This window comes from Halichoeres trimaculatus, unplaced genomic scaffold, assembly GCF_033239565.1.
Source record: "Halichoeres trimaculatus isolate MK-OKI-2021-1 unplaced genomic scaffold, fHalTri1.1 fHalTri1_scaffold_7, whole genome shotgun sequence".
In the NCBI taxonomy this organism is placed as follows: domain Eukaryota; kingdom Metazoa; phylum Chordata; class Actinopteri; order Labriformes; family Labridae; genus Halichoeres; species Halichoeres trimaculatus.
In genome coordinates this window covers 6908718-6928097 of record NW_027437185.1, presented here as the reverse complement: position 1 = coordinate 6928097, position 19380 = coordinate 6908718, and the positions used below count along the sequence as shown (strand labels likewise).

General features: G+C 53.4%; 47 non-coding genes across 47 annotated transcripts; 10 read left to right on the top strand and 37 right to left on the bottom strand.

Annotated features, from left to right (window-relative positions):
- Positions 1-45: 45 nt before the first annotated feature.
- On the bottom strand, positions 46-127 carry trnas-gcu (transfer RNA serine (anticodon GCU)). The gene has a single exon. It is a non-coding gene; the product is annotated as a tRNA-Ser (tRNA).
- Positions 128-274: 147 nt separating this feature from the next.
- trnaa-agc (transfer RNA alanine (anticodon AGC)) lies at positions 275-347 on the top strand. The gene has a single exon. It is a non-coding gene; the product is annotated as a tRNA-Ala (tRNA).
- A 549-nt stretch (positions 348-896) lies between these two features.
- Positions 897-978, bottom strand: trnal-aag (transfer RNA leucine (anticodon AAG)). Its single transcript has one exon. It is a non-coding gene; the product is annotated as a tRNA-Leu (tRNA).
- A 481-nt stretch (positions 979-1459) lies between these two features.
- Positions 1460-1541, bottom strand: trnal-uag (transfer RNA leucine (anticodon UAG)). The gene has a single exon. It is a non-coding gene; the product is annotated as a tRNA-Leu (tRNA).
- Positions 1542-1746: 205 nt separating this feature from the next.
- trnam-cau (transfer RNA methionine (anticodon CAU)) lies at positions 1747-1818 on the bottom strand. The gene has a single exon. It is a non-coding gene; the product is annotated as a tRNA-Met (tRNA).
- Positions 1819-2138: 320 nt separating this feature from the next.
- Positions 2139-2220, bottom strand: trnas-gcu (transfer RNA serine (anticodon GCU)). Its single transcript has one exon. It is a non-coding gene; the product is annotated as a tRNA-Ser (tRNA).
- Positions 2221-2367: 147 nt separating this feature from the next.
- trnaa-agc (transfer RNA alanine (anticodon AGC)) lies at positions 2368-2440 on the top strand. The gene has a single exon. It is a non-coding gene; the product is annotated as a tRNA-Ala (tRNA).
- A 549-nt stretch (positions 2441-2989) lies between these two features.
- On the bottom strand, positions 2990-3071 carry trnal-aag (transfer RNA leucine (anticodon AAG)). The gene has a single exon. It is a non-coding gene; the product is annotated as a tRNA-Leu (tRNA).
- A 482-nt stretch (positions 3072-3553) lies between these two features.
- trnal-uag (transfer RNA leucine (anticodon UAG)) lies at positions 3554-3635 on the bottom strand. The gene has a single exon. It is a non-coding gene; the product is annotated as a tRNA-Leu (tRNA).
- A 208-nt stretch (positions 3636-3843) lies between these two features.
- Positions 3844-3915, bottom strand: trnam-cau (transfer RNA methionine (anticodon CAU)). The gene has a single exon. It is a non-coding gene; the product is annotated as a tRNA-Met (tRNA).
- Positions 3916-4235: 320 nt separating this feature from the next.
- trnas-gcu (transfer RNA serine (anticodon GCU)) lies at positions 4236-4317 on the bottom strand. Its single transcript has one exon. It is a non-coding gene; the product is annotated as a tRNA-Ser (tRNA).
- A 147-nt stretch (positions 4318-4464) lies between these two features.
- On the top strand, positions 4465-4537 carry trnaa-agc (transfer RNA alanine (anticodon AGC)). Its single transcript has one exon. It is a non-coding gene; the product is annotated as a tRNA-Ala (tRNA).
- A 549-nt stretch (positions 4538-5086) lies between these two features.
- Positions 5087-5168, bottom strand: trnal-aag (transfer RNA leucine (anticodon AAG)). Its single transcript has one exon. It is a non-coding gene; the product is annotated as a tRNA-Leu (tRNA).
- A 482-nt stretch (positions 5169-5650) lies between these two features.
- On the bottom strand, positions 5651-5732 carry trnal-uag (transfer RNA leucine (anticodon UAG)). The gene has a single exon. It is a non-coding gene; the product is annotated as a tRNA-Leu (tRNA).
- Positions 5733-5940: 208 nt separating this feature from the next.
- On the bottom strand, positions 5941-6012 carry trnam-cau (transfer RNA methionine (anticodon CAU)). Its single transcript has one exon. It is a non-coding gene; the product is annotated as a tRNA-Met (tRNA).
- A 320-nt stretch (positions 6013-6332) lies between these two features.
- Positions 6333-6414, bottom strand: trnas-gcu (transfer RNA serine (anticodon GCU)). Its single transcript has one exon. It is a non-coding gene; the product is annotated as a tRNA-Ser (tRNA).
- A 147-nt stretch (positions 6415-6561) lies between these two features.
- On the top strand, positions 6562-6634 carry trnaa-agc (transfer RNA alanine (anticodon AGC)). Its single transcript has one exon. It is a non-coding gene; the product is annotated as a tRNA-Ala (tRNA).
- A 549-nt stretch (positions 6635-7183) lies between these two features.
- On the bottom strand, positions 7184-7265 carry trnal-aag (transfer RNA leucine (anticodon AAG)). Its single transcript has one exon. It is a non-coding gene; the product is annotated as a tRNA-Leu (tRNA).
- A 482-nt stretch (positions 7266-7747) lies between these two features.
- On the bottom strand, positions 7748-7829 carry trnal-uag (transfer RNA leucine (anticodon UAG)). Its single transcript has one exon. It is a non-coding gene; the product is annotated as a tRNA-Leu (tRNA).
- A 208-nt stretch (positions 7830-8037) lies between these two features.
- trnam-cau (transfer RNA methionine (anticodon CAU)) lies at positions 8038-8109 on the bottom strand. The gene has a single exon. It is a non-coding gene; the product is annotated as a tRNA-Met (tRNA).
- A 320-nt stretch (positions 8110-8429) lies between these two features.
- On the bottom strand, positions 8430-8511 carry trnas-gcu (transfer RNA serine (anticodon GCU)). Its single transcript has one exon. It is a non-coding gene; the product is annotated as a tRNA-Ser (tRNA).
- A 147-nt stretch (positions 8512-8658) lies between these two features.
- trnaa-agc (transfer RNA alanine (anticodon AGC)) lies at positions 8659-8731 on the top strand. Its single transcript has one exon. It is a non-coding gene; the product is annotated as a tRNA-Ala (tRNA).
- Positions 8732-9280: 549 nt separating this feature from the next.
- Positions 9281-9362, bottom strand: trnal-aag (transfer RNA leucine (anticodon AAG)). Its single transcript has one exon. It is a non-coding gene; the product is annotated as a tRNA-Leu (tRNA).
- A 481-nt stretch (positions 9363-9843) lies between these two features.
- Positions 9844-9925, bottom strand: trnal-uag (transfer RNA leucine (anticodon UAG)). The gene has a single exon. It is a non-coding gene; the product is annotated as a tRNA-Leu (tRNA).
- A 208-nt stretch (positions 9926-10133) lies between these two features.
- trnam-cau (transfer RNA methionine (anticodon CAU)) lies at positions 10134-10205 on the bottom strand. The gene has a single exon. It is a non-coding gene; the product is annotated as a tRNA-Met (tRNA).
- A 320-nt stretch (positions 10206-10525) lies between these two features.
- Positions 10526-10607, bottom strand: trnas-gcu (transfer RNA serine (anticodon GCU)). Its single transcript has one exon. It is a non-coding gene; the product is annotated as a tRNA-Ser (tRNA).
- A 147-nt stretch (positions 10608-10754) lies between these two features.
- trnaa-agc (transfer RNA alanine (anticodon AGC)) lies at positions 10755-10827 on the top strand. The gene has a single exon. It is a non-coding gene; the product is annotated as a tRNA-Ala (tRNA).
- A 539-nt stretch (positions 10828-11366) lies between these two features.
- Positions 11367-11448, bottom strand: trnal-aag (transfer RNA leucine (anticodon AAG)). The gene has a single exon. It is a non-coding gene; the product is annotated as a tRNA-Leu (tRNA).
- Positions 11449-11929: 481 nt separating this feature from the next.
- On the bottom strand, positions 11930-12011 carry trnal-uag (transfer RNA leucine (anticodon UAG)). The gene has a single exon. It is a non-coding gene; the product is annotated as a tRNA-Leu (tRNA).
- Positions 12012-12219: 208 nt separating this feature from the next.
- On the bottom strand, positions 12220-12291 carry trnam-cau (transfer RNA methionine (anticodon CAU)). The gene has a single exon. It is a non-coding gene; the product is annotated as a tRNA-Met (tRNA).
- Positions 12292-12611: 320 nt separating this feature from the next.
- On the bottom strand, positions 12612-12693 carry trnas-gcu (transfer RNA serine (anticodon GCU)). The gene has a single exon. It is a non-coding gene; the product is annotated as a tRNA-Ser (tRNA).
- Positions 12694-12840: 147 nt separating this feature from the next.
- On the top strand, positions 12841-12913 carry trnaa-agc (transfer RNA alanine (anticodon AGC)). Its single transcript has one exon. It is a non-coding gene; the product is annotated as a tRNA-Ala (tRNA).
- A 549-nt stretch (positions 12914-13462) lies between these two features.
- Positions 13463-13544, bottom strand: trnal-aag (transfer RNA leucine (anticodon AAG)). Its single transcript has one exon. It is a non-coding gene; the product is annotated as a tRNA-Leu (tRNA).
- Positions 13545-14025: 481 nt separating this feature from the next.
- trnal-uag (transfer RNA leucine (anticodon UAG)) lies at positions 14026-14107 on the bottom strand. Its single transcript has one exon. It is a non-coding gene; the product is annotated as a tRNA-Leu (tRNA).
- Positions 14108-14315: 208 nt separating this feature from the next.
- On the bottom strand, positions 14316-14387 carry trnam-cau (transfer RNA methionine (anticodon CAU)). Its single transcript has one exon. It is a non-coding gene; the product is annotated as a tRNA-Met (tRNA).
- A 320-nt stretch (positions 14388-14707) lies between these two features.
- Positions 14708-14789, bottom strand: trnas-gcu (transfer RNA serine (anticodon GCU)). Its single transcript has one exon. It is a non-coding gene; the product is annotated as a tRNA-Ser (tRNA).
- Positions 14790-14936: 147 nt separating this feature from the next.
- Positions 14937-15009, top strand: trnaa-agc (transfer RNA alanine (anticodon AGC)). Its single transcript has one exon. It is a non-coding gene; the product is annotated as a tRNA-Ala (tRNA).
- A 549-nt stretch (positions 15010-15558) lies between these two features.
- Positions 15559-15640, bottom strand: trnal-aag (transfer RNA leucine (anticodon AAG)). Its single transcript has one exon. It is a non-coding gene; the product is annotated as a tRNA-Leu (tRNA).
- Positions 15641-16121: 481 nt separating this feature from the next.
- On the bottom strand, positions 16122-16203 carry trnal-uag (transfer RNA leucine (anticodon UAG)). Its single transcript has one exon. It is a non-coding gene; the product is annotated as a tRNA-Leu (tRNA).
- Positions 16204-16411: 208 nt separating this feature from the next.
- trnam-cau (transfer RNA methionine (anticodon CAU)) lies at positions 16412-16483 on the bottom strand. The gene has a single exon. It is a non-coding gene; the product is annotated as a tRNA-Met (tRNA).
- Positions 16484-16803: 320 nt separating this feature from the next.
- On the bottom strand, positions 16804-16885 carry trnas-gcu (transfer RNA serine (anticodon GCU)). The gene has a single exon. It is a non-coding gene; the product is annotated as a tRNA-Ser (tRNA).
- A 147-nt stretch (positions 16886-17032) lies between these two features.
- On the top strand, positions 17033-17105 carry trnaa-agc (transfer RNA alanine (anticodon AGC)). Its single transcript has one exon. It is a non-coding gene; the product is annotated as a tRNA-Ala (tRNA).
- A 539-nt stretch (positions 17106-17644) lies between these two features.
- Positions 17645-17726, bottom strand: trnal-aag (transfer RNA leucine (anticodon AAG)). The gene has a single exon. It is a non-coding gene; the product is annotated as a tRNA-Leu (tRNA).
- A 481-nt stretch (positions 17727-18207) lies between these two features.
- On the bottom strand, positions 18208-18289 carry trnal-uag (transfer RNA leucine (anticodon UAG)). Its single transcript has one exon. It is a non-coding gene; the product is annotated as a tRNA-Leu (tRNA).
- Positions 18290-18497: 208 nt separating this feature from the next.
- Positions 18498-18569, bottom strand: trnam-cau (transfer RNA methionine (anticodon CAU)). Its single transcript has one exon. It is a non-coding gene; the product is annotated as a tRNA-Met (tRNA).
- Positions 18570-18889: 320 nt separating this feature from the next.
- trnas-gcu (transfer RNA serine (anticodon GCU)) lies at positions 18890-18971 on the bottom strand. Its single transcript has one exon. It is a non-coding gene; the product is annotated as a tRNA-Ser (tRNA).
- A 147-nt stretch (positions 18972-19118) lies between these two features.
- trnaa-agc (transfer RNA alanine (anticodon AGC)) lies at positions 19119-19191 on the top strand. The gene has a single exon. It is a non-coding gene; the product is annotated as a tRNA-Ala (tRNA).
- Positions 19192-19380: the final 189 nt, after the last annotated feature.

Genomic DNA, 19380 nt, shown 5'->3' with positions numbered 1-19380 from the left:
TCTAGCACCCAGCTCATCTGTTGACACGCCAGCATAAAGTCTGCGCGACGAGGATGGGATTCGAACCCACGCGTGCAGAGCACAATGGATTAGCAGTCCATCGCCTTAACCACTCGGCCACCTCGTCAACGAGGGCCCTGCAAATTCAGAGCAACGCACGTGGCTTTTATTTTTTCTTTTCTCTTCTCCTCTCTTCTTTTCTCTTCACCACAACACAAGGAAGCTTGAAGCTCACTGGCATTTTGCCACACTGCCTGGACAGCACATGCACTGTGGGGAATTAGCTCAAATGGTAGAGCGCTCGCTTAGCATGCGAGAGGTAGCGGGATCGATGCCCGCATTCTCCAGGAGACTTGATTTTACTTTGCTTTGCTTTGCTTTGCTGCCCTACCAGACAAGAAGGCCTGGTGTGAAGAAACTTGAGACACTGGACGTGGGCTGGATGGACAGAAAGAAATGCTGCGCTTTGAGTCAGCAAATACTTTGTGCTGAGTCACGAGGCTTCCTGAAATGATCTTGCCCACTCAAGCAGTAGAGCACCGTTTGGTCATGCTTCTGAGACAGGTCCTGGGCTTTTTGCGTTCCCCACCGCACTTGGCCCCTGGTTGTGTTGATGTGCCATGGAAACGGGAATCCGTCCTGCTGGAGCGGCTGTTTTCCCTGCATTGGGTCGATTCCAGAGGCCAGAGAAAGTCCCAAAAAGGTGGCAGCAGTCACAATTTGTTCAGCCCTAGCATGGTGTGCCCTGTCCCTGACTCTCTCTCCCTCTGCTGTCCTGCCAGACACTGAGGAGCCAAAAGGTGGCGCTGCTGGAGAGAAGCCTGAAACGGTCCAAGTGCTGACCTTTTGAAGAGGGCAAATTTTTGGACAGGTCATCTCCCAAGGAGAAGGCCTCATGGCAGTGGTGGGATTTGAACCCACGCCTCCTGAGAGACTGGAGCCTTAATCCAGCGCCTTAGACCACTCGGCCACACTACCTTGCGCCGCCAAACTAGGCCTGGGAGGAGTGTGGGGCAGGCTGTCTTGGGAAGTTTCATCAGTGAGCGGGAACTTGGAGCTTGGGTCAACACGGGGGGGTCAAACATTGATTTTGCCCAGGCAAATCATGGAGCAAAAAGCTTATTGGCTTAAGCTTTTCATCAGCTCAGTTTTGACTTGTACTTGCATGAGCCAGGGGAAAAAGTTCACCGCAAGTTGTTCAACTAGCTTGTGGCACATTTCCCGAGGTTCCAGAGCTTTTGTGACACACTCTGACTGGGGACCATCGGCATGGCTGCAGTGTACACCAATCACCCCAGTGTCCTTGACTCTGGGATCAAGGGACTTGGCTTCGATTAGCTCTTGTCCAATGAATCTGCTCTCTCTTACTGTAGGTGATATCAGGAGGCACCGCAGTTCTCGGGCCAAGAGTGTACACTGGCAAAGCCAGTGCCCTGTGGAGACAGTTAGGGCGGTCAAATGGCAGTGGTGGGATTTGAACCCACGCCTCCTGAGAGACTGGAGCCTAAATCCAGCGCCTTAGACCACTCGGCCACACTACCCTCCTGCGTGCAGGGGGACTGTTGCGCAGAGTATCTTGAGATGTTTCACTGCTGAGATGGTTGCAAGTAGCGGCAGAGGTTGCAAGTAGCTGCAATCAAAGTTCATTCAGCTGCAGCACCGTTGCCTGTCATGTGCAAAACACAATTGACGGGGTCTGACTCAAAGGACACGGCACGGAGCCAAAGTGGAGGCTGCCCACTCAGATAGCAGAGGATGGTTTCGATCCATCGACCTCTGGGTTATGGGCCCAGCACGCTTCCGCTGCGCCACTCTGCTCTGCTCTCTAGAGGCTCTGGGCCACCCGCCTTGCTGCTGCTGTGTGATTTTCTTTTTTTCACTGAGAAGGGGAAGATCAAAAGAGGCCTACAAACAGACTGGTGCGGTAGAGCTCAAGGAACACAGCGGCCCCCATTTCTGACCTGCCTTAGCTCCTGTTAACTTGCAAAGTAGAGGCTGGTCGGTTGTTTGGCAGAAGACAGTGCTCCTACAACAGCGCACGAGTGGAAGATTCCACAGGTGGTGCGGATGGGCTCCAGAAAAGCCAGCGGGCATCAAGCACCCAGCTCTTCTGTTGACACGCCAGCATAAAGTCAGCGCGACGAGGATGGGATTCGAACCCACGCGTGCAGAGCACAATGGATTAGCAGTCCATCGCCTTAACCACTCGGCCACCTCGTCAACGAGGGCCCTGCAAATTCAGAGCAACGCACGTGGCTTTTATTTTTTCTTTTCTCTTCTCCTCTCTTCTTTTCTCTTCACCACAACACAAGGAAGCTTGAAGCTCACTGGCATTTTGCCACACTGCCTGGACAGCACATGCACTGTGGGGAATTAGCTCAAATGGTAGAGCGCTCGCTTAGCATGCGAGAGGTAGCGGGATCGATGCCCGCATTCTCCAGGAGACTTGATTTTACTTTGCTTTGCTTTGCTTTGCTGCCCTACCAGACAAGAAGGCCTGGTGTGAAGAAACTTGAGACACTGGACGTGGGCTGGATGGACAGAAAGAAATGCTGCGCTTTGAGTCAGCAAATACTTTGTGCTGAGTCACGAGGCTTCCTGAAATGATCTTGCCCACTCAAGCAGTAGAGCACCGTTTGGTCATGCTTCTGAGACAGGTCCTGGGCTTTTCGCGTTCCCCACCGCACTTGGCCCCTGGTTGTGTTGATGTGCCATGGAAACGGGTATCCGTCCTGCTGGAGCAGCTGTTTTCCCTGCATTGGGTCGATTCCAGAGGCCAGAGAAAGTCCCAAAAAGGTGGCAGCAGTCACAATTTGATCAGCCCTAGCATGGTGTGCCCTGTCCCTGACTCTCTCTCCCTCTGCTGTCCTGCCAGACACTGAGGAGCCAAAAGGTTGCGCTGCTGGAGAGAAGCCTGAAACGGTCCAAGTGCTGACCTTTTGAAGAGGGCAAATTTTTGGACAGGTCATCTCCCAAGGAGAAGGCCTCATGGCAGTGGTGGGATTTGAACCCACGCCTCCTGAGAGACTGGAGCCTTAATCCAGCGCCTTAGACCACTCGGCCACACTACCTTGCGCCGCCAAACTAGGCCTGGGAGGAGTGTGGGGCAGGCTGTCTTGGGAAGTTTCATCAGTGAGCGGGAACTTGGAGCTTGGGTCAACACGGGGGGGGTCAAACATTGATTTTGCCCAGGCAAATCATGGAGCAAAAAGCTTATTGGCTTAAGCTTTTCATCAGCTCAGTTTTGACTTGTACTTGCATGAGCCAGGGGAAAAAGTTCACCGCAAGTTGTTCAACTAGCTTGTGGCACATTTCCCGAGGTTCCAGAGCTTTTGTGACACACTCTGACTGGGGACCATCGGCATGGCTGCAGTGTACACCAATCACCCCAGTGTCCTTGACTCTGGGATCAAGGGACTTGGCTTCGATTAGCTCTTGTCCAATGAATCTGCTCTCTCTTACTGTAGGTGATATCAGGAGGCACCGCAGTTCTCGGGCCAAGAGTGTACACTGGCAAAGCCAGTGCCCTGTGGAGACAGTTAGGGCGGTCAAATGGCAGTGGTGGGATTTGAACCCACGCCTCCTGAGAGACTGGAGCCTAAATCCAGCGCCTTAGACCACTCGGCCACACTACCCTCCTGCGTGCAGGGGGACTGTTGCGCAGAGTATCTTGAGATGTTTCACTGCTGAGCAGGAGGTTGCAAGTAGCGGCAGAGGTTGCAAGTAGCTGCAATCAAAGTTCATTCAGCTGCAGCACCGTTGCCTGTCATGTGCAAAACACAATTGACGGGGTCTGACTCAAAGGACACGGCACGGAGCCAAAGTGGAGGCTGCCCACTCAGATAGCAGAGGATGGTTTCGATCCATCGACCTCTGGGTTATGGGCCCAGCACGCTTCCGCTGCGCCACTCTGCTCTGCTCTCTAGAGGCTCTGGGCCACCCGCCTTGCTGCTGCTGTGTGATTTTCTTTTTTTCACTGAGAAGGGGAAGATCAAAAGAGGCCTACAAACAGACTGGTGCGGTAGAGCTCAAGGAACACAGCGGCCCCCATTTCTGACCTGCCTTAGCTCCTGTTAACTTGCAAAGTAGAGGCTGGTCGGTTGTTTGGCAGAAGACAGTGCTCCTACAACAGCGCAAGAGTGGAAGATTCCACAGGTGGTGCGGATGGGCTCCAGAAAAGCCAGCGGGCATCAAGCACCCAGCTCTTCTGTTGACACGCCAGCATAAAGTCTGCGCGACGAGGATGGGATTCGAACCCACGCGTGCAGAGCACAATGGATTAGCAGTCCATCGCCTTAACCACTCGGCCACCTCGTCAACGAGGGCCCTGCAAATTCAGAGCAACCCACGTGGCTTTTATTTTTTCTTTTCTCTTCTCCTCTCTTCTTTTCTCTTCACCACAACACAAGGAAGCTTGAAGCTCACTGGCATTTTGCCACACTGCCTGGACAGCACATGCACTGTGGGGAATTAGCTCAAATGGTAGAGCGCTCGCTTAGCATGCGAGAGGTAGCGGGATCGATGCCCGCATTCTCCAGGAGACTTGATTTTACTTTGCTTTGCTTTGCTTTGCTGCCCTACCAGACAAGAAGGCCTGGTGTGAAGAAACTTGAGACACTGGACGTGGGCTGGATGGACAGAAAGAAATGCTGCGCTTTGAGTCAGCAAATACTTTGTGCTGAGTCACGAGGCTTCCTGAAATGATCTTGCCCACTCAAGCAGTAGAGCACCGTTTGGTCATGCTTCTGAGACAGGTCCTGGGCTTTTCGCGTTCCCCACCGCACTTGGCCCCTGGTTGTGTTGATGTGCCATGGAAACGGGAATCCGTCCTGCTGGAGCGGCTGTTTTCCCTGCATTGGGTCGATTCCAGAGGCCAGAGAAAGTCCCAAAAAGGTGGCAGCAGTCACAATTTGATCAGCCCTAGCATGGTGTGCCCTGTCCCTGACTCTCTCTCCCTCTGCTGTCCTGCCAGACACTGAGGAGCCAAAAGGTTGCGCTGCTGGAGAGAAGCCTGAAACGGTCCAAGTGCTGACCTTTTGAAGAGGGCAAATTTTTGGACAGGTCATCTCCCAAGGAGAAGGCCTCATGGCAGTGGTGGGATTTGAACCCACGCCTCCTGAGAGACTGGAGCCTTAATCCAGCGCCTTAGACCACTCGGCCACACTACCTTGCGCCGCCAAACTAGGCCTGGGAGGAGTGTGGGGCAGGCTGTCTTGGGAAGTTTCATCAGTGAGCGGGAACTTGGAGCTTGGGTCAACACGGGGGGGGTCAAACATTGATTTTGCCCAGGCAAATCATGGAGCAAAAAGCTTATTGGCTTAAGCTTTTCATCAGCTCAGTTTTGACTTGTACTTGCATGAGCCAGGGGAAAAAGTTCACCGCAAGTTGTTCAACTAGCTTGTGGCACATTTCCCGAGGTTCCAGAGCTTTTGTGACACACTCTGACTGGGGACCATCGGCATGGCTGCAGTGTACACCAATCACCCCAGTGTCCTTGACTCTGGGATCAAGGGACTTGGCTTCGATTAGCTCTTGTCCAATGAATCTGCTCTCTCTTACTGTAGGTGATATCAGGAGGCACCGCAGTTCTCGGGCCAAGAGTGTACACTGGCAAAGCCAGTGCCCTGTGGAGACAGTTAGGGCGGTCAAATGGCAGTGGTGGGATTTGAACCCACGCCTCCTGAGAGACTGGAGCCTAAATCCAGCGCCTTAGACCACTCGGCCACACTACCCTCCTGCGTGCAGGGGGACTGTTGCGCAGAGTATCTTGAGATGTTTCACTGCTGAGCAGGAGGTTGCAAGTAGCGGCAGAGGTTGCAAGTAGCTGCAATCAAAGTTCATTCAGCTGCAGCACCGTTGCCTGTCATGTGCAAAACACAATTGACGGGGTCTGACTCAAAGGACACGGCACGGAGCCAAAGTGGAGGCTGCCCACTCAGATAGCAGAGGATGGTTTCGATCCATCGACCTCTGGGTTATGGGCCCAGCACGCTTCCGCTGCGCCACTCTGCTCTGCTCTCTAGAGGCTCTGGGCCACCCGCCTTGCTGCTGCTGTGTGATTTTCTTTTTTTCACTGAGAAGGGGAAGATCAAAAGAGGCCTACAAACAGACTGGTGCGGTAGAGCTCAAGGAACACAGCGGCCCCCATTTCTGACCTGCCTTAGCTCCTGTTAACTTGCAAAGTAGAGGCTGGTCGGTTGTTTGGCAGAAGACAGTGCTCCTACAACAGCGCAAGAGTGGAAGATTCCACAGGTGGTGCGGATGGGCTCCAGAAAAGCCAGCGGGCATCAAGCACCCAGCTCTTCTGTTGACACGCCAGCATAAAGTCTGCGCGACGAGGATGGGATTCGAACCCACGCGTGCAGAGCACAATGGATTAGCAGTCCATCGCCTTAACCACTCGGCCACCTCGTCAACGAGGGCCCTGCAAATTCAGAGCAACCCACGTGGCTTTTATTTTTTCTTTTCTCTTCTCCTCTCTTCTTTTCTCTTCACCACAACACAAGGAAGCTTGAAGCTCACTGGCATTTTGCCACACTGCCTGGACAGCACATGCACTGTGGGGAATTAGCTCAAATGGTAGAGCGCTCGCTTAGCATGCGAGAGGTAGCGGGATCGATGCCCGCATTCTCCAGGAGACTTGATTTTACTTTGCTTTGCTTTGCTTTGCTGCCCTACCAGACAAGAAGGCCTGGTGTGAAGAAACTTGAGACACTGGACGTGGGCTGGATGGACAGAAAGAAATGCTGCGCTTTGAGTCAGCAAATACTTTGTGCTGAGTCACGAGGCTTCCTGAAATGATCTTGCCCACTCAAGCAGTAGAGCACCGTTTGGTCATGCTTCTGAGACAGGTCCTGGGCTTTTCGCGTTCCCCACCGCACTTGGCCCCTGGTTGTGTTGATGTGCCATGGAAACGGGAATCCGTCCTGCTGGAGCGGCTGTTTTCCCTGCATTGGGTCGATTCCAGAGGCCAGAGAAAGTCCCAAAAAGGTGGCAGCAGTCACAATTTGATCAGCCCTAGCATGGTGTGCCCTGTCCCTGACTCTCTCTCCCTCTGCTGTCCTGCCAGACACTGAGGAGCCAAAAGGTTGCGCTGCTGGAGAGAAGCCTGAAACGGTCCAAGTGCTGACCTTTTGAAGAGGGCAAATTTTTGTACAGGTCATCTCCCAAGGAGAAGGCCTCATGGCAGTGGTGGGATTTGAACCCACGCCTCCTGAGAGACTGGAGCCTTAATCCAGCGCCTTAGACCACTCGGCCACACTACCTTGCGCCGCCAAACTAGGCCTGGGAGGAGTGTGGGGCAGGCTGTCTTGGGAAGTTTCATCAGTGAGCGGGAACTTGGAGCTTGGGTCAACACGGGGGGGGTCAAACATTGATTTTGCCCAGGCAAATCATGGAGCAAAAAGCTTATTGGCTTAAGCTTTTCATCAGCTCAGTTTTGACTTGTACTTGCATGAGCCAGGGGAAAAAGTTCACCGCAAGTTGTTCAACTAGCTTGTGGCACATTTCCCGAGGTTCCAGAGCTTTTGTGACACACTCTGACTGGGGACCATCGGCATGGCTGCAGTGTACACCAATCACCCCAGTGTCCTTGACTCTGGGATCAAGGGACTTGGCTTCGATTAGCTCTTGTCCAATGAATCTGCTCTCTCTTACTGTAGGTGATATCAGGAGGCACCGCAGTTCTCGGGCCAAGAGTGTACACTGGCAAAGCCAGTGCCCTGTGGAGACAGTTAGGGCGGTCAAATGGCAGTGGTGGGATTTGAACCCACGCCTCCTGAGAGACTGGAGCCTAAATCCAGCGCCTTAGACCACTCGGCCACACTACCCTCCTGCGTGCAGGGGGACTGTTGCGCAGAGTATCTTGAGATGTTTCACTGCTGAGCAGGAGGTTGCAAGTAGCGGCAGAGGTTGCAAGTAGCTGCAATCAAAGTTCATTCAGCTGCAGCACCTTTGCCTGTCATGTGCAAAACACAATTGACGGGGTCTGACTCAAAGGACACGGCACGGAGCCAAAGTGGAGGCTGCCCACTCAGATAGCAGAGGATGGTTTCGATCCATCGACCTCTGGGTTATGGGCCCAGCACGCTTCCGCTGCGCCACTCTGCTCTGCTCTCTAGAGGCTCTGGGCCACCCGCCTTGCTGCTGCTGTGTGATTTTCTTTTTTTCACTGAGAAGGGGAAGATCAAAAGAGGCCTACAAACAGACTGGTGCGGTAGAGCTCAAGGAACACAGCGGCCCCCATTTCTGACCTGCCTTAGCTCCTGTTAACTTGCAAAGTAGAGGCTGGCCGGTTGTTTGGCAGAAGACAGTGCTCCTACAACAGCGCAAGAGTGGAAGATTCCACAGGTGGTGCGGATGGGCTCCAGAAAAGCCAGCGGGCATCAAGCACCCAGCTCTTCTGTTGACACGCCAGCATAAAGTCTGCGCGACGAGGATGGGATTCGAACCCACGCGTGCAGAGCACAATGGATTAGCAGTCCATCGCCTTAACCACTCGGCCACCTCGTCAACGAGGGCCCTGCAAATTCAGAGCAACGCACGTGGCTTTTATTTTTTCTTTTCTCTTCTCCTCTCTTCTTTTCTCTTCACCACAACACAAGGAAGCTTGAAGCTCACTGGCATTTTGCCACACTGCCTGGACAGCACATGCACTGTGGGGAATTAGCTCAAATGGTAGAGCGCTCGCTTAGCATGCGAGAGGTAGCGGGATCGATGCCCGCATTCTCCAGGAGACTTGATTTTACTTTGCTTTGCTTTGCTTTGCTGCCCTACCAGACAAGAAGGCCTGGTGTGAAGAAACTTGAGACACTGGACGTGGGCTGGATGGACAGAAAGAAATGCTGCGCTTTGAGTCAGCAAATACTTTGTGCTGAGTCACGAGGCTTCCTGAAATGATCTTGCCCACTCAAGCAGTAGAGCACCGTTTGGTCATGCTTCTGAGACAGGTCCTGGGCTTTTCGCGTTCCCCACCGCACTTGGCCCCTGGTTGTGTTGATGTGCCATGGAAACGGGAATCCGTCCTGCTGGAGCGGCTGTTTTCCCTGCATTGGGTCGATTCCAGAGGCCAGAGAAAGTCCCAAAAAGGTGGCAGCAGTCACAATTTGATCAGCCTTAGCATGGTGTGCCCTGTCCCTGACTCTCTCTCCCTCTGCTGTCCTGCCAGACACTGAGGAGCCAAAAGGTTGCGCTGCTGGAGAGAAGCCTGAAACGGTCCAAGTGCTGACCTTTTGAAGAGGGCAAATTTTTGTACAGGTCATCTCCCAAGGAGAAGGCCTCATGGCAGTGGTGGGATTTGAACCCACGCCTCCTGAGAGACTGGAGCCTTAATCCAGCGCCTTAGACCACTCGGCCACACTACCTTGCGCCGCCAAACTAGGCCTGGGAGGAGTGTGGGGCAGGCTGTCTTGGGAAGTTTCATCAGTGAGCGGGAACTTGGAGCTTGGGTCAACACGGGGGGGTCAAACATTGATTTTGCCCAGGCAAATCATGGAGCAAAAAGCTTATTGGCTTAAGCTTTTCATCAGCTCAGTTTTGACTTGTACTTGCATGAGCCAGGGGAAAAAGTTCACCGCAAGTTGTTCAACTAGCTTGTGGCACATTTCCCGAGGTTCCAGAGCTTTTGTGACACACTCTGACTGGGGACCATCGGCATGGCTGCAGTGTACACCAATCACCCCAGTGTCCTTGACTCTGGGATCAAGGGACTTGGCTTCGATTAGCTCTTGTCCAATGAATCTGCTCTCTCTTACTGTAGGTGATATCAGGAGGCACCGCAGTTCTCGGGCCAAGAGTGTACACTGGCAAAGCCAGTGCCCTGTGGAGACAGTTAGGGCGGTCAAATGGCAGTGGTGGGATTTGAACCCACGCCTCCTGAGAGACTGGAGCCTAAATCCAGCGCCTTAGACCACTCGGCCACACTACCCTCCTGCGTGCAGGGGGACTGTTGCGCAGAGTATCTTGAGATGTTTCACTGCTGAGCAGGAGGTTGCAAGTAGCGGCAGAGGTTGCAAGTAGCTGCAATCAAAGTTCATTCAGCTGCAGCACCGTTGCCTGTCATGTGCAAAACACAATTGATGGGGTCTGACTCAAAGGACACGGCACGGAGCCAAAGTGGAGGCTGCCCACTCAGATAGCAGAGGATGGTTTCGATCCATCGACCTCTGGGTTATGGGCCCAGCACGCTTCCGCTGCGCCACTCTGCTCTGCTCTCTAGAGGCTCTGGGCCACCCGCCTTGCTGCTGCTGTGTGATTTTCTTTTTTTCACTGAGAAGGGGAAGATCAAAAGAGGCCTACAAACAGACTGGTGCGGTAGAGCTCAAGGAACACAGCGGCCCCCATTTCTGACCTGCCTTAGCTCCTGTTAACTTGCAAAGTAGAGGCTGGCCGGTTGTTTGGCAGAAGACAGTGCTCCTACAACAGCGCAAGAGTGGAAGATTCCACAGGTGGTGCGGATGGGCTCCAGAAAAGCCAGCGGGCATCAAGCACCCAGCTCTTCTGTTGACACGCCAGCATAAAGTCTGCACGACGAGGATGGGATTCGAACCCACGCGTGCAGAGCACAATGGATTAGCAGTCCATCGCCTTAACCACTCGGCCACCTCGTCAACGAGGGCCCTGCAAATTCAGAGCAACCCACGTGGCTTTTATTTTTTCTTTTCTCTTCTCCTCTCTTCTTTTCTCTTCACCACAACACAAGGAAGCTTGAAGCTCACTGGCATTTTGCCACACTGCCTGGACAGCACATGCACTGTGGGGAATTAGCTCAAATGGTAGAGCGCTCGCTTAGCATGCGAGAGGTAGCGGGATCGATGCCCGCATTCTCCAGGAGACTTGATTTTACTTTGCTTTGCTGCCCTACCAGACAAGAAGGCCTGGTGTGAAGAAACTTGAGACACTGGACGTGGGCTGGATGGACAGAAAGAAATGCTGCGCTTTGAGTCAGCAAATACTTTGTGCTGAGTCACGAGGCTTCCTGAAATGATCTTGCCCACTCAAGCAGTAGAGCACCGTTTGGTCATGCTTCTGAGACAGGTCCTGGGCTTTTCGCGTTCCCCACCGCACTTGGCCCCTGGTTGTGTTGATGTGCCATGGAAACGGGAATCCGTCCTGCTGGAGCGGCTGTTTTCCCTGCATTGGGTCGATTCCAGAGGCCAGAGAAAGTCCCAAAAAGGTGGCAGCAGTCACAATTTGATCAGCCCTAGCATGGTGTGCCCTGTCCCTGACTCTCTCTCCCTCTGCTGTCCTGCCAGACACTGAGGAGCCAAAAGGTTGCGCTGCTGGAGAGAAGCCTGAAACGGTCCAAGTGCTGACCTTTTGAAGAGGGCAAATTTTTGGACAGGTCATCTCCCAAGGAGAAGGCCTCATGGCAGTGGTGGGATTTGAACCCACGCCTCCTGAGAGACTGGAGCCTTAATCCAGCGCCTTAGACCACTCGGCCACACTACCTTGCGCCGCCAAAGTAGGCCTGGGAGGAGTGTGGGGCAGGCTGTCTTGGGAAGTTTCATCAGTGAGCGGGAACTTGGAGCTTGGGTCAACACGGGGGGGTCAAACATTGATTTTGCCCAGGCAAATCATGGAGCAAAAAGCTTATTGGCTTAAGCTTTTCATCAGCTCAGTTTTGACTTGTACTTGCATGAGCCAGGGGAAAAAGTTCACCGCAAGTTGTTCAACTAGCTTGTGGCACATTTCCCGAGGTTCCAGAGCTTTTGTGACACACTCTGACTGGGGACCATCGGCATGGCTGCAGTGTACACCAATCACCCCAGTGTCCTTGACTCTGGGATCAAGGGACTTGGCTTCGATTAGCTCTTGTCCAATGAATCTGCTCTCTCTTACTGTAGGTGATATCAGGAGGCACCGCAGTTCTCGGGCCAAGAGTGTACACTGGCAAAGCCAGTGCCCTGTGGAGACAGTTAGGGCGGTCAAATGGCAGTGGTGGGATTTGAAGCCACGCCTCCTGAGAGACTGGAGCCTAAATCCAGCGCCTTAGACCACTCGGCCACACTACCCTCCTGCGTGCAGGGGGACTGTTGCGCAGAGTATCTTGAGATGTTTCACTACTGAGCAGGAGGTTGCAAGTAGCGGCAGAGGTTGCAAGTAGCTGCAATCAAAGTTCATTCAGCTGAAGCACCGTTGCCTGTCATGTGCAAAACACAATTGACGGGGTCTGACTCAAAGGATACGGCACGGAGCCAAAGTGGAGGCTGCCCATTCAGATAGCAGAGGATGGTTTCGATCCATCGACCTCTGGGTTATGGGCCCAGCACGCTTCCGCTGCGCCACTCTGCTCTGCTCTCTAGAGGCTCTGGGCCACCCGCCTTGCTGCTGCTGTGTGATTTTCTTTTTTTCACTGAGAAGGGGAAGATCAAAAGAGGCCTACAAACAGACTGGTGCGGTAGAGCTCAAGGAACACAGCGGCCCCCATTTCTGACCTGCCTTAGCTCCTGTTAACTTGCAAAGAAGAGGCTGGCCGGTTGTTTGGCAGAAGACAGTGCTCCTACAACAGCGCAAGAGTGGAAGATTCCACAGGTGGTGCGGATGGGCTCCAGAAAAGCCAGCGGGAATCTAGCACCCAGCTCATCTGTTGACACGCCAGCATAAAGTCTGCGCGACGAGGATGGGATTCGAACCCACGCGTGCAGAGCACAATGGATTAGCAGTCCATCGCCTTAACCACTCGGCCACCTCGTCAACGAGGGCCCTGCAAATTCAGAGCAACGCACGTGGCTTTTATTTTTTCTTTTCTCTTCTCCTCTCTTCTTTTCTCTTCACCACAACACAAGGAAGCTTGAAGCTCACTGGCATTTTGCCACACTGCCTGGACAGCACATGCACTGTGGGGAATTAGCTCAAATGGTAGAGCGCTCGCTTAGCATGCGAGAGGTAGCGGGATCGATGCCCGCATTCTCCAGGAGACTTGATTTTACTTTGCTTTGCTTTGCTTTGCTGCCCTACCAGACAAGAAGGCCTGGTGTGAAGAAACTTGAGACACTGGACGTGGGCTGGATGGACAGAAAGAAATGCTGCGCTTTGAGTCAGCAAATACTTTGTGCTGAGTCACGAGGCTTCCTGAAATGATCTTGCCCACTCAAGCAGTAGAGCACCGTTTGGTCATGCTTCTGAGACAGGTCCTGGGCTTTTTGCGTTCCCCACCGCACTTGGCCCCTGGTTGTGTTGATGTGCCATGGAAACGGGAATCCGTCCTGCTGGAGCGGCTGTTTTCCCTGCATTGGGTCGATTCCAGAGGCCAGAGAAAGTCCCAAAAAGGTGGCAGCAGTCACAATTTGTTCAGCCCTAGCATGGTGTGCCCTGTCCCTGACTCTCTCTCCCTCTGCTGTCCTGCCAGACACTGAGGAGCCAAAAGGTGGCGCTGCTGGAGAGAAGCCTGAAACGGTCCAAGTGCTGACCTTTTGAAGAGGGCAAATTTTTGGACAGGTCATCTCCCAAGGAGAAGGCCTCATGGCAGTGGTGGGATTTGAACCCACGCCTCCTGAGAGACTGGAGCCTTAATCCAGCGCCTTAGACCACTCGGCCACACTACCTTGCGCCGCCAAACTAGGCCTGGGAGGAGTGTGGGGCAGGCTGTCTTGGGAAGTTTCATCAGTGAGCGGGAACTTGGAGCTTGGGTCAACACGGGGGGGTCAAACATTGATTTTGCCCAGGCAAATCATGGAGCAAAAAGCGTATTGGCTTAAGCTTTTCATCAGCTCAGTTTTGACTTGTACTTGCATGAGCCAGGGGAAAAAGTTCACCGCAAGTTGTTCAACTAGCTTGTGGCACATTTCCCGAGGTTCCAGAGCTTTTGTGACACACTCTGACTGGGGACCATCGGCATGGCTGCAGTGTACACCAATCACCCCAGTGTCCTTGACTCTGGGATCAAGGGACTTGGCTTCGATTAGCTCTTGTCCAATGAATCTTCTCTCTCTTACTGTAGGTGATATCAGGAGGCACCGCAGTTCTCGGGCCAAGAGTGTACACTGGCAAAGCCAGTGCCCTGTGGAGACAGTTAGGGCGGTCAAATGGCAGTGGTGGGATTTGAACCCACGCCTCCTGAGAGACTGGAGCCTAAATCCAGCGCCTTAGACCACTCGGCCACACTACCCTCCTGCGTGCAGGGGGACTGTTGCGCAGAGTATCTTGAGATGTTTCACTGCTGAGCAGGAGGTTGCAAGTAGCGGCAGAGGTTGCAAGTAGCTGCAATCAAAGTTCATTCAGCTGCAGCACCGTTGCCTGTCATGTGCAAAACACAATTGACGGGGTCTGACTCAAAGGACACGGCACGGAGCCAAAGTGGAGGCTGCCCACTCAGATAGCAGAGGATGGTTTCGATCCATCGACCTCTGGGTTATGGGCCCAGCACGCTTCCGCTGCGCCACTCTGCTCTGCTCTCTAGAGGCTCTGGGCCACCCGCCTTGCTGCTGCTGTGTGATTTTCTTTTTTTCACTGAGAAGGGGAAGATCAAAAGAGGCCTACAAACAGACTGGTGCGGTAGAGCTCAAGGAACACAGCGGCCCCCATTTCTGACCTGCCTTAGCTCCTGTTAACTTGCAAAGTAGAGGCTGGCCGGTTGTTTGGCAGAAGACAGTGCTCCTACAACAGCGCAAGAGTGGAAGATTCCACAGGTGGTGCGGATGGGCTCCAGAAAAGCCAGCGGGCATCAAGCACCCAGCTCTTCTGTTGACACGCCAGCATAAAGTCTGCGCGACGAGGATGGGATTCGAACCCACGCGTGCAGAGCACAATGGATTAGCAGTCCATCGCCTTAACCACTCGGCCACCTCGTCAACGAGGGCCCTGCAAATTCAGAGCAACGCACGTGGCTTTTATTTTTTCTTTTCTCTTCTCCTCTCTTCTTTTCTCTTCACCACAACACAAGGAAGCTTGAAGCTCACTGGCATTTTGCCACACTGCCTGGACAGCACATGCACTGTGGGGAATTAGCTCAAATGGTAGAGCGCTCGCTTAGCATGCGAGAGGTAGCGGGATCGATGCCCGCATTCTCCAGGAGACTTGATTTTACTTTGCTTTGCTTTGCTTTGCTGCCCTACCAGACAAGAAGGCCTGGTGTGAAGAAACTTGAGACACTGGACGTGGGCTGGATGGACAGAAAGAAATGCTGCGCTTTGAGTCAGCAAATACTTTGTGCTGAGTCACGAGGCTTCCTGAAATGATCTTGCCCACTCAAGCAGTAGAGCACCGTTTGGTCATGCTTCTGAGACAGGTCCTGGGCTTTTTGCGTTCCCCACCGCACTTGGCCCCTGGTTGTGTTGATGTGCCATGGAAACGGGAATCCGTCCTGCTGGAGCGGCTGTTTTCCCTGCATTGGGTCGATTCCAGAGGCCAGAGAAAGTCCCAAAAAGGTGGCAGCAGTCACAATTTGTTCAGCCCTAGCATGGTGTGCCCTGTCCCTGACTCTCTCTCCCTCTGCTGTCCTGCCAGACACTGAGGAGCCAAAAGGTGGCGCTGCTGGAGAGAAGCCTGAAACGGTCCAAGTGCTGACCTTTTGAAGAGGGCAAATTTTTGGACAGGTCATCTCCCAAGGAGAAGGCCTCATGGCAGTGGTGGGATTTGAACCCACGCCTCCTGAGAGACTGGAGCCTTAATCCAGCGCCTTAGACCACTCGGCCACACTACCTTGCGCCGCCAAACTAGGCCTGGGAGGAGTGTGGGGCAGGCTGTCTTGGGAAGTTTCATCAGTGAGCGGGAACTTGGAGCTTGGGTCAACACGGGGGGGTCAAACATTGATTTTGCCCAGGCAAATCATGGAGCAAAAAGCGTATTGGCTTAAGCTTTTCATCAGCTCAGTTTTGACTTGTACTTGCATGAGCCAGGGGAAAAAGTTCACCGCAAGTTGTTCAACTAGCTTGTGGCACATTTCCCGAGGTTCCAGAGCTTTTGTGACACACTCTGACTGGGGACCATCGGCATGGCTGCAGTGTACACCAATCACCCCAGTGTCCTTGACTCTGGGATCAAGGGACTTGGCTTCGATTAGCTCTTGTCCAATGAATCTGCTCTCTCTTACTGTAGGTGATATCAGGAGGCACCGCAGTTCTCGGGCCAAGAGTGTACACTGGCAAAGCCAGTGCCCTGTGGAGACAGTTAGGGCGGTCAAATGGCAGTGGTGGGATTTGAACCCACGCCTCCTGAGAGACTGGAGCCTAAATCCAGCGCCTTAGACCACTCGGCCACACTACCCTCCTGCGTGCAGGGGGACTGTTGCGCAGAGTATCTTGAGATGTTTCACTGCTGAGCAGGAGGTTGCAAGTAGCGGCAGAGGTTGCAAGTAGCTGCAATCAAAGTTCATTCAGCTGCAGCACCGTTGCCTGTCATGTGCAAAACACAATTGACGGGGTCTGACTCAAAGGACACGGCACGGAGCCAAAGTGGAGGCTGCCCACTCAGATAGCAGAGGATGGTTTCGATCCATCGACCTCTGGGTTATGGGCCCAGCACGCTTCCGCTGCGCCACTCTGCTCTGCTCTCTAGAGGCTCTGGGCCACCCGCCTTGCTGCTGCTGTGTGATTTTCTTTTTTTCACTGAGAAGGGGAAGATCAAAAGAGGCCTACAAACAGACTGGTGCGGTAGAGCTCAAGGAACACAGCGGCCCCCATTTCTGACCTGCCTTAGCTCCTGTTAACTTGCAAAGTAGAGGCTGGCCGGTTGTTTGGCAGAAGACAGTGCTCCTACAACAGCGCAAGAGTGGAAGATTCCACAGGTGGTGCGGATGGGCTCCAGAAAAGCCAGCGGGCATCAAGCACCCAGCTCTTCTGTTGACACGCCAGCATAAAGTCTGCGCGACGAGGATGGGATTCGAACCCACGCGTGCAGAGCACAATGGATTAGCAGTCCATCGCCTTAACCACTCGGCCACCTCGTCAACGAGGGCCCTGCAAATTCAGAGCAACGCACGTGGCTTTTATTTTTTCTTTTCTCTTCTCCTCTCTTCTTTTCTCTTCACCACAACACAAGGAAGCTTGAAGCTCACTGGCATTTTGCCACACTGCCTGGACAGCACATGCACTGTGGGGAATTAGCTCAAATGGTAGAGCGCTCGCTTAGCATGCGAGAGGTAGCGGGATCGATGCCCGCATTCTCCAGGAGACTTGATTTTACTTTGCTTTGCTGCCCTACCAGACAAGAAGGCCTGGTGTGAAGAAACTTGAGACACTGGACGTGGGCTGGATGGACAGAAAGAAATGCTGCTCTTTGAGTCAGCAAATACTTTGTGCTGAGTCACGAGGCTTCCTGAAATGATCTTGCCCACTCAAGCAGTAGAGCACCGTTTGGTCATGCTTCTGAGACAGGTCCTGGGCTTTTCGCGTTCCCCACCGCACTTGGCCCCTGGTTGTGTTGATGTGCCATGGAAACGGGAATCCGTCCTGCTGGAGCGGCTGTTTTCCCTGCATTGGGTCGATTCCAGAGGCCAGAGAAAGTCCCAAAAAGGTGGCAGCAGTCACAATTTGATCAGCCCTAGCATGGTGTGCCCTGTCCCTGACTCTCTCTCCCTCTGCTGTCCTGCCAGACACTGAGGAGCCAAAAGGTTGCGCTGCTGGAGAGAAGCCTGAAACGGTCCAAGTGCTGACCTTTTGAAGAGGGCAAATTTTTGGACAGGTCATCTCCCAAGGAGAAGGCCTCATGGCAGTGGTGGGATTTGAACCCACGCCTCCTGAGAGACTGGAGCCTTAATCCAGCGCCTTAGACCACTCGGCCACACTACCTTGCGCCGCCAAAGTAGGCCTGGGAGGAGTGTGGGGCAGGCTGTCTTGGGAAGTTTCATCAGTGAGCGGGAACTTGGAGCTTGGGTCAACACGGGGGGGTCAAACATTGATTTTGCCCAGGCAAATCATGGAGCAAAAAGCTTATTGGCTTAAGCTTTTCATCAGCTCAGTTTTGACTTGTACTTGCATGAGCCAGGGGAAAAAGTTCACCGCAAGTTGTTCAACTAGCTTGTGGCACATTTCCCGAGGTTCCAGAGCTTTTGTGACACACTCTGACTGGGGACCATCGGCATGGCTGCAGTGTACACCAATCACCCCAGTGTCCTTGACTCTGGGATCAAGGGACTTGGCTTCGATTAGCTCTTGTCCAATGAATCTGCTCTCTCTTACTGTAGGTGATATCAGGAGGCACCGCAGTTCTCGGGCCAAGAGTGTACACTGGCAAAGCCAGTGCCCTGTGGAGACAGTTAGGGCGGTCAAATGGCAGTGGTGGGATTTGAACCCACGCCTCCTGAGAGACTGGAGCCTAAATCCAGCGCCTTAGACCACTCCGCCACACTACCCTCCTGCGTGCAGGGGGACTGTTGCGCAGAGTATCTTGAGATGTTTCACTGCTGAGCAGGAGGTTGCAAGTAGCGGCAGAGGTTGCAAGTAGCTGCAATCAAAGTTCATTCAGCTGCAGCACCGTTGCCTGTCATGTGCAAAACACAATTGACGGGGTCTGACTCAAAGGACACGGCACGGAGCCAAAGTGGAGGCTGCCCACTCAGATAGCAGAGGATGGTTTCGATCCATCGACCTCTGGGTTATGGGCCCAGCACGCTTCCGCTGCGCCACTCTGCTCTGCTCTCTAGAGGCTCTGGGCCACCCGCCTTGCTGCTGCTGTGTGATTTTCTTTTTTTCACTGAGAAGGGGAAGATCAAAAGAGGCCTACAAACAGACTGGTGCGGTAGAGCTCAAGGAACACAGCGGCCCCCATTTCTGACCTGCCTTAGCTCCTGTTAACTTGCAAAGTAGAGGCTGGCCGGTTGTTTGGCAGAAGACAGTGCTCCTACAACAGCGCAAGAGTGGAAGATTCCACAGGTGGTGCGGATGGGCTCCAGAAAAGCCAGCGGGCATCAAGCACCCAGCTCTTCTGTTGACACGCCAGCATAAAGTCTGCGCGACGAGGATGGGATTCGAACCCACGCGTGCAGAGCACAATGGATTAGCAGTCCATCGCCTTAACCACTCGGCCACCTCGTCAACGAGGGCCCTGCAAATTCAGAGCAACGCACGTGGCTTTTATTTTTTCTTTTCTCTTCTCCTCTCTTCTTTTCTCTTCACCACAACACAAGGAAGCTTGAAGCTCACTGGCATTTTGCCACACTGCCTGGACAGCACATGCACTGTGGGGAATTAGCTCAAATGGTAGAGCGCTCGCTTAGCATGCGAGAGGTAGCGGGATCGATGCCCGCATTCTCCAGGAGACTTGATTTTACTTTGCTTTGCTTTGCTTTGCTGCCCTACCAGACAAGAAGGCCTGGTGTGAAGAAACTTGAGACACTGGACGTGGGCTGGATGGACAGAAAGAAATGCTGCGCTTTGAGTCAGCAAATACTTTGTGCTGAGTCACGAGGCTTCCTGAAATGATCTTGCCCACTCAAGCAGTAGA